The 9,662-nt window shown below is 49.2% G+C and overlaps 1 long non-coding RNA gene across 1 annotated transcript; it reads right to left on the reverse strand.

Annotated features, from left to right (window-relative positions):
• Window positions 1-1,388: 1,388 nt before the first annotated feature.
• On the reverse strand, window positions 1,389-9,040 carry LOC120968199 (uncharacterized). Its single transcript, XR_012183755.1, has 3 exons — window positions 8,693-9,040; window positions 8,088-8,626; window positions 1,389-7,307 (listed from the first exon to the last, which is right to left on the reverse strand). It is a non-coding gene; the product is annotated as an uncharacterized lncRNA (long non-coding RNA).
• Window positions 9,041-9,662: the final 622 nt, after the last annotated feature.

The following is a 9,662-nucleotide window of genomic DNA, read 5'->3' on the forward strand; positions in this document are numbered from 1 at the left end:
GCAGCATCTGGATGCATCGAGAGGTCACCTCACCAAGTCCCAGCTCTAGAAATTTTTTTCTTCATGCCAAATCATTTCGTCGAGCACCTGAAGGGCACTGTTACTGTCGAAGTTCAGAATTTCAGACATACAGTTTCAGTGGCCGATGTCATTTTGTTCAGAAACCTATCTCGATCTCGCCAGTAGCCGCGGTGGCGCCTTGCACCCTGTGCTTCCTTCTTATCCCTGCGCCGCACGATCGCCTGGAAGCTTGCGGGCGTCGGTGACGAGCTGGTGGAGGTGCGCCACCCCGTGAGCGACGGCAGCAGCGCCCTTTGCGGCTGCCAGAGAGGCGCAGCGTTGGACGGCACCGTCCAGCGCCGCCCAAGCCACCAGAGGCCACCGCGTGGCCATCCACTCACCCGTGCACGCCGCAGGTCCGTCGTCATGAACCGGTAGGCGCGGAGCGCGCTCCCTGCCGCCGTCGTGCCCGTACGGCCGTTCCGTCGAGGGCCAGTGCATTACGCAAGCCCGACCGAGGTTTGAGCAGAGAAACGGCGCCAGTGATCCTCCACGATGATGCCTAGCCTCCTAAACGCCCTGCCCAACCTCTGCCTCGCCGTAATTTCTCGGCGGCGTTATCCCGTTCACGGCCACCCCCTCGGATCGCCTATAAAAGGAGGTCCCGAGTTCGAACTCGAACCCGCACCACCTCTACACACCACTAGTACCGCGCCAAGCCACTGGAAGAGCCCCGAGGGAGTCTTCTTCCCCAACTCCGGCCGCCTCGACCCGCTTCGGGACCCAGCGCGATTCACCCCCGTGCGTACACCCCTACCTCTCAGCTCATGCCAGTAGTCTCCTAGTGCATCCACCCTTCTGACTCACGCATCAATTTGAAGCTTGCAGCACCCACCGGAGAGCTCCACCATCGCCCGAACCACCGTCCGCCGGAGATAGTGTCGCCGTCGACGTGGTGCTCTCCGACGGTCAAGTCCACCACCCACCGACGCGGAAGAACACCCTGAACCTGTAGGTACCCTCCGATCACTCTGCCTCACCGTGGTTCAACGCCGGCGACCACCGCAGCCTTCAGGCGCCGGCGAGCTCCGTTGGAAGTTTTGAACCTGACGGGTGGGACCCCCCCGTCAGCCTCTCTTCTTTTCCCCTTCGAACCGTTTTCGGAAAGCGCCTTCGGGCAAAAATGCGTTTTCTCTCTGGGCTGACGTATTTCCTACCAAACCGTTTTCTGTTTTCTCAAACAAGCCCCTGGATCTTTTCTTTTTCATCACAGATTAGTCCTTGGACTAAAACCCTTATATCTTTTTAATAAAAGATGCTTTTTGATTGATTCTTTTTCTGTCAGTCTTGTATTTTTGTCTAGTTTTTTATAGTATTTATTTGGAAACTTTTTGGAACAATTTTTATACACGCAACGGTTTTCACGTTAGTATACGGTTTCGTTATACCGTAGGTTCCGGAGGAGGTGACGGAGCCGCGAACTTCGCCGAGCTAGACTCCGACTTCTCCGAACCAGGCAAGCATGTTTGAACCTTTGATATGATGAGTGTTGCGCATGTTTGCTTGAATGGTTTGTGCATGGCATATGAGCATCGGTGAGTATTACGTTGCATGCAAGGCAACTAACCGTGTGTTTCGAAGTTACTGTGATCTTTGATGAGAGATGACCTGATCATGTGGTGACATGAAAGGTAGTAAGATGGTATTGTTGTAGCATGCCAGTCTTACGTCATCCGATAAACTCCGACGTTAACGTGGACTTAGCCACGTTGTCGTTCTTCCCCTTTCGTGCTGCCACATGTTTTCTGCAAAGAATACGGTTTAGTAAGTTGCTAACCTCTTTCCTTGTGCACACCAAATAGAGGGGCCGGGATGAGGGTTCCATGGCCCTGGATTAAAGCCAGTCATCCGGTCAGGGGGCATGGGTGTTTCCGGTTGGGACCGAGAGGGGGGCACCCCTTAGAACGCGCGGTATAAATTTGATCCCATGCTACGCGAGGTTGTAGCCTCCCCGTCTCAAAGTTTTTCTTGAACGTTGCCTAGGGTGATTCCTGGCATCGGAATGTTGAATGGGTGTGTACTAGTTAGACGTGTCTCTCCTAAAACACCGTAAACGGAACTAGTCCCTTGTGACTGCTGAAATCCGTTGGCTGTGGTTAAATAGTACAAGCTCTGCAGAGTCAAATCCTTCTGAGTCATCGTGTCCATGGTCAAAGACCGTGGCCAGCATATCCATATCCATGTCAGTTCCCTGTGTCAGTCTCTGTGGTAATCCCCGGTGAACAAGCTTGAGTGGTAAACCCGGTTGAATTATTATTCCTGTGGATGGACTACCTTTTTATTATTTCGTACCTGAGTATTTCCTTGAAATGATATAACTTCATGAGCTACTGAAATATTGAGTTATGAAATATAAGCCCTTTATGTGATGTCGCTCAGACGTCCGACTGTGGCACCCTTGTCATTTACTTCCAATATAAGCCCTTTATGTGATGTCGCTCAGACGTCCGACTGTGGCACCCTTGTCATTTACTTCCAATATAAGCCCTTTATGTGATGTCGCTCAGACGTCCGACTGTGGCACTCTTGTCATTTACTTTCAATATAAGCCCTTTATGTGATGTCGCTCAGACGTCCGACTGTGGCACTCTTGTCATTTATTTATGATATAAGCCCTTTATGTGATGTCGCTCAGACGTCCGACTGTGGCACGCTCGTTATTTACTTTTGATATAAGCCCTTTACATGATGTCGCGCACATGTCCGACTATGGCACGCACTGTCATTTATATTCCATTATAAGCCCTTTATGTGGTGTCGCCTTGACGCCCGACTGCGGCATTGTTATTTTATTTTGTATCCTTCCGAGGAGTCATTCAGACACTCGATTGGCCTTCAACATTACGTTGGGATTTCGGGAGGACTACCGCCCGACTTCCTTTTTATTTCCCATGCATAGCTATTTTATTATCTGAGTGCGCTTTATTAATCTGTTCATATGCATCATGTTTACATTTGTTATATCTTATGTCCAAACTATCTTGCGAGTACTTTCATAGTACTCACCTGGCTTGTTGATTTGGCCAGATGTTGACGAAGGCGATCTCATGGATGAAGAGTTTGATAGTGAGTCCGACGCCTAGAGGAGTCCCAGTCAGTCCCGTGCGATCCTGGATATTGGTCACTTGTATTATATACGCTTTCGCCACCCACAATAAGAATCCTCGAGCCTCACTCCGACGCTCGATGAGCTGTAAGATTTAGGAGTCATGTCACCCACTTCACTGTGACATATCCACCACCGCTTTTATTACGAGTCAGTAGTGATGCCACCATATCCGCCTTTATGTGTAATATCGGCGTGCTTGTAATAAATTGTTGAGCAGTCTCCGCTCAACCTTGTATTATATTTAGTAATCCTGGTTTTTCTTCTGTGATCAAGAAATTGTCTACCAGTGAGAAGGATTCTTCTCTACTGGTCCGTAAAAGGGATCGGTTTCTCAATAAATATTTTTATTGGAAAACCGGTCGTGACATCTAAGTGATACATGATCCGAGTCAACTAGGCCATGTCCAATCATCACGTGAGACGGACTAGTCATCATCGGTGAACATCTTCATGTTGATCGTATCTGCTATACGACTCATGCTCGACCTTTCGGTCTCTTGTGTTCCGAGGCCATGTCTGTACATGCTAGGCTTGTCAAGTCAACCTAAGTGTATTGCGTGTGTAAATCTGGCTTACACCCGTTGTATGCGAACGTTAGAACCTATCACACCCGATCATCACGTGGTGCTTCGGAACAACGAACCTTCGCAATGGTGCACAGTTAGGGGGAACACTTCCTTGAAATTTTAGCGAGGGATCATCTTATATATGCTACCGTCATTCTAAGCAAATAAGATATAAAACATGATAAACATCACATGCAATCAAATAGTGACATGATATGGCCAATATCATTTTGCTACTTTGATCTCCATCTTCGGGGCGCCATGTTCATCATCGTCACCGGTATGACACCATGATCTCCATCATCATGATCTCCATCATCGTGTCTTCATGAAGTTGTCTCGCCAACTATTACTTCTACTACTATGGCTAACGGTTAGCAATAAAGTAAAGTAATTACATGACGTTCCAGTTGACATGCAGGTCATAAATAAATTAAGACAACTCCTATGGCTCCTGCCGGTTGTCATACTCATCAACATGCAAGTCGTGATTCCTATTACAAGAACATGATCAATCTCATACAACACATATATCATTCATCACATCCTTCTGGCCATATCACATCACATGACACTTGCTGCAAAAACAAGTTAGACATCCTCTAATTGTTGTTGCAAACTTTTACGTGGCTGCTATAGGTTTCTAGCAAGAACGATTCTTACCTACGCCAAAACCACAACGTGATATGCCAATATCTATTTACCCTTCATAAGGACCCTTTTCATCGAATCCGATCCGACTAAAGTGGGAGAGACAGACACCCGCTAGCCACCTTATGCAACTAGTGCATGTCAGTCGGTGGAACCTGTCTCACGTAAGCGTACGTGTAAGGTCGGTCCGGGCCGCTTCATCCCATTATGCCGCCGAATCAAGATAAGACTAGTAACGGCAAGTAAATTGACAAAATCGACGCCCACAACAACTTGTGTTCTACACGTGCATAGAAACTACGCATAGACCTAGCTCTGATACCACTGTTGGGGATCGTTGCAGAAATTAAAAATTTTCTACGCATCACCAAGATCAATCTATGGAGTTTACTAGAAACGAGAGGGGAGGAGTGCATCTACATACCCTTGTAGATCGCGAGCGGAAGCGTTCAAGAGAACGGGGTTGATGGAGTCGTACTCGTCGTGATCCAAATCACCGATGATCCAAGCGTCGAACGGACGGCACCTCCTCGTTCAACACACGTACGGAGCGGTGATGTCTCCCACGCCTTGATCCATCAAGGAGGAGGGAGAGGTTCAGGAAGAAGGCTCCAATAGCAGCACGACGGCGTGGTGGTGGTGGAGTGACAGTTCTCCGGCAGGGCTTCGCCAAGCACACGCGGAGGACGAGAGGTGTTGGGGAGGGGAGGGGCTGCGCCTTGGGAAAGGTGTGGCTGCCTTCCCACCCCTCCACTATATATAGGGGCAAGGGAGAGGGTGGCCGGCCCCCTTAGATCCCACCTGGTGGGAGGGGCGGCGGCCAGGGGGAGGTGGCTTGCCCCCCAAGCAAGGGGGGGCGCCCCCCTTTAGGGTTCCCCCAAACCCTAGGCGCATGGGCCCTAGGGGGGGTTGGCGCCCATCCCACTTAGGGCTGGTTCCCTTCCACCTACAGCCCATAAGGCCCTCCGGGGCAGGTGGACCATCCCGGTGGACCCCCGGAACCCCTCCGGTGGTCCCGGTACAATACCGGTATACCCCCGAATATTTCCGGTGACCGTATGGTGACTTCCCATATATAAATCTTTACCTCCGGACCATTCCGGAACTCCTCGTGATGTCCGGGATCTCATCCGGGACTCCGAACAACATTCGGTAATCACATACAAACCTCCCTTATAACCCTAGCGTCATCGAACCTTAAGTGTGTAGACCCTACGGGTTCGGGAATCATGTAGACATGACCGAGACACCTCTCTAGCCAATAACCAACAGCGGGATCTGGATACCCATGTTGGCTCCCACATGTTCCACGATGATCTCATCGAATGAACCACGATGTCGAGGATTCAAGCAATCCCGTATACAATTCCCTTTCTCAATCGGTACTTTACTTGCCCAAGATTCGATCGTTGGTATCCCAATACCTCGTTCAATCTCGTTACCGGCAAGTCACTTTACTTGTTCCGTAATGCATGATCCCGTGACTAACTACTTAGTCACATTGAGCTCATTATGATGATGCAATACCGAGTGGGCCCAGAGATACCTCTCCGTCATACGGAGTGACAAATCCCAGTCTCGATCCGAGCCAACCCAATAGACACTTTCGGAGATATCTGTAGTGCACCTTTATAGCCACCCAGTTACGTTGTGACGTTTGGTACACCCAAAAGCATTCCTACGGTATCCAGGAGTTGCACGATCTCATGGTCTAAGGAAATGATACTTGACATTAGAAAAGCTTTAGCAAACGAACTACACGATCTAGTGCTATGCTTAGGATTGGGTCTTGTCCATCACATCATTCTCCTAATGATGTGATCCCGTTATCAATGACATCCAATGTCCATGGTCAGGAAACCGTAACCATCTATTGATCAACGAGCTAGTCAACTAGAGGCTCACTAGGGACATGTTATGGTCTATGTATTCACACATGTATTACGATTTCCGGGTAACACAATTAAAGCATGAACAATAGAAAATTATCATGAACAAGGAAATATAATAATAACCATTTTATTATTGTCTCCAGGGCATATTTCCAACAATTCCTTCTCCCGGGAAGACCCGATCAGACTTGGAATCCCGGTTACAAGACATTTAGACAATTGTAAAACAAGTCCAGCAAGACCACTCGAATGTGCCGACAAATCCCGATAGGAGCTGTACATATCTCGTTCTCAGGGTATACCGGATGAGCAATCCGTACTACTAAAAGCAGCCCTTAAGTTTCCCTCAGGTGGCGCTGCAAAGGGCTCTAGTTTGGACCAACACTCAGAGGAGCACTGGCCCGGGGGGTTAAAATAAAGATGACCCTTGAGTCTGCAGAACACAAGGGAAAAAGGCTTAGGTGGCAAATGGAAGACCAATGTTGGGCCTTGCTGGAGGAGTTTTATTCAAAGCGAACTGCCAGGGGGTCCCATAACCCCAACCGCGTAAGGAATGCAAAATCAAGGAACATAACACCGGTATGACGGAAACTAGGGCGGCAAGAGTGGAACAAAACACCAGGCATAAGGCCGAGCCTTCCACCCTTTACCAAGTATATAGATGCATTAATTAAATAAGAGATATTGTGATATCCCAACATAATCATGATCCAACATGGAGCAATCTTCAACGTCACCTGCAACTAACAACGCTATAAGAGGGGCTGAGCAAAAGCGGTAACATAGACAAACAACGGTTTGCTAGGAAGGTGGGTTAGAGGCTTGACATGGCAATATGGGAGGCATGATAAACAAGTGGTAGGTAGCGCGACATAGCGATAGAACAAACAACTAGCAAGCAACGGTAGAAGTGATATCGAGGGTAATGGTCATCTTGCCTGAAATCCCGCTAGGAAGAAGAACGAGTCCATGAAGAAGACAAATGGACGTAGTCGAACGAATCCTCACAACTCCGGAACGAAACCGAAGCTAATGAGAGAAGCAAACCGGAAAGAAGCAAACAACATGGTAAACACACAAGCATAAATATGGCATGATGCACAAACAAGTATGATGCATATCCGGTTTAAAAGCATGGCAAAGCCAAGTGCAACAAACAATACTACAAATTAAGTGGAGCTCAATATGCAATGAGTTGCATATTGACGAAACACCACATCAATTATTTAGTTCTCTCTCCTTTATGTACCCAGCAATATTAAATATTGTTAAACATGGCAAGAGATGAAGCATAATGAAACTACCTATCTAGGCAAGTTTAAATGAGGCCGGAAGTAACAAACAACAATTCCGGAAAATCCCCATAATCATATTTCAAAGTTGGTACTGTTGGGACTAAAACACCAATTTAATGTTGTTAAACAGGGAAATAAAGTGCATCATGTTAATCTATGCATTTTCCTACCCCATTTACATATAAAGTTTATTAAATTCGGAGCTACGGTTAATTAGTTATGAAATAAAGCATTTTAGCATGGCATTTATGCAAATTAATGCAAACAGCAAGTTACACATTTTAAACATGGATGAAAGCAGCATATTATGAAACTAGATAAAATTCTAAGCATTTTGCATATATATTATTTACATATGATGCATAGTTGTGAAGTTATTATATGCATGATGTATGAGGGGTTTTCTGCAAAACTGTAAAACACTGGATAATAGACAAATTCGTCCAGGGAAAAAAACATGAGATGGGCTGAATCTGGAACAGGGCAGCGGCTGGGGCTACAGGAAGAGGCTCACCATGGGCTCTTGGCCCGGTCGGTGGAGGAGGTAGCAGGCCGGTTGAGGAGCTGGAGCAGGCTGGGCCTTGGCCAGCGAGGCAGAGAGGCGCTGACGAGGCTCGCGCGGTCAACGGGGCGAGCGGCTGCATCCAGGCGATCGAAGCAGAGGATGCGTCGGCGCTGATAGCAGGTCGATGCCGCGGGGCGTCCGGCTGCGGCGGCGCTCGGCGTCAGGTGGCGGGCTTGGCAGGGGCGCGGGACTCCGGGACGGCGCGGCGGCGGATGCGGGCGAGGAAGGTCGAGGACGCGGCAGGAGCGAGCTTGAAGATGACGACGGGAAGGCAGCAGCAGCGGGTGTGGACGGGGAGGTCGCGGCTTGTGGCGTGCAGAGCTCCGGTGCTCGCGCCATGGCGTCGAATGGGAGGCCGCAAGCACAAGGGGAGGTGTGGAGCACCAGACCCGAAGCAGGGGAATGGGAGGAGGACGGGTCCATCGTTGGAGGCGGCATTCGACGATGCGGCTATAGAGGAGAGCTTCACGGGGCGCCATGGTTGGTCCCTAGAGAGAGAACCGAGAGAGAGATGAGGACAGAGTAAGGAAGAAAGGAGAAAAGAACAGGGCGACCTCGAGCTGGAGGTGCTCCCCGGCGACGAGCTGTTGCGTGGAGGTCGCTGGAAGGGACGGAGCTCTCCGGTGGCTCGCGTGCTCGGGGACGGCAGGACCCCGGAGGCGAGGATGGTGTGCATCGGGCAAGGGAGAAGCTCGGGTTGGCCGGGAGATGATCCCAAGGTGGGAGGAGGAGGCTGCAGGCTTCGATGGTTAGGCGGCGGCGGAAATCAAGGGAATTGGTCGGGGAGGATTTGGATCGGGAGGTGGTTGCGGGATTGGTTTGGTGCTGAAAACAAGGGGAGGTGGTGGATCGGGAGGGATCCCGATGGAGAGAGTGGCACCGGCGAGGAGGATTGGTGGATTGGACAGGATAGGCTAGGGTTTGACTGGTTATTTATAGCATTGGATTTTTGGTAGGGGGGTATTCGGACCCTCCGATCGTAATCGAACGGCCGAGAATAAATAGGTTAGGGGAATCAAAGAAAAACCAAAGATATTTCAGGGATGTTTGGGGATGATCCGGACGCACTGGTCATGACCGCTCGGATCGAGTTTGGGGAAGTTTGGGACGAGCAAGCGAGGCGTTTGAGCACTGAGCAAAGAGATTAAGCAGCCAGACAAGAGGGAGAAACCCGATTGGTCTCAGAATGGTCAACGAATGCAGGGGGACAGGCAACTACGAACGGATGCAACTTTTATGAAAACATGCAGATGCAATGCACATGATCCTGTGATGAAATGCAACAAACAAATAAATAACACAACTGACACGCAAAACATGGAAGGCGTCTGAAGCATCGGTCTCGGGGCGTCACAATAGCCCTCAGGCACAATAGGTAATTCATATCTAGGGGGAGAATCTTCATCATCACTTTCATCAATATTATCAGGTTCAATAATTTCATTCTCCCTAGCCCTAGCAAGTTGTTCATCAAGAGATTCACCTAGTGGCATAGTAGTATCGAGCATAGAAGTAGTTTCATCA

The sequence above is a fragment of the Aegilops tauschii genome, chromosome 1 (genome assembly GCF_002575655.3).
Source record: "Aegilops tauschii subsp. strangulata cultivar AL8/78 chromosome 1, Aet v6.0, whole genome shotgun sequence".
NCBI lineage: Eukaryota > Viridiplantae > Streptophyta > Magnoliopsida > Poales > Poaceae > Aegilops > Aegilops tauschii.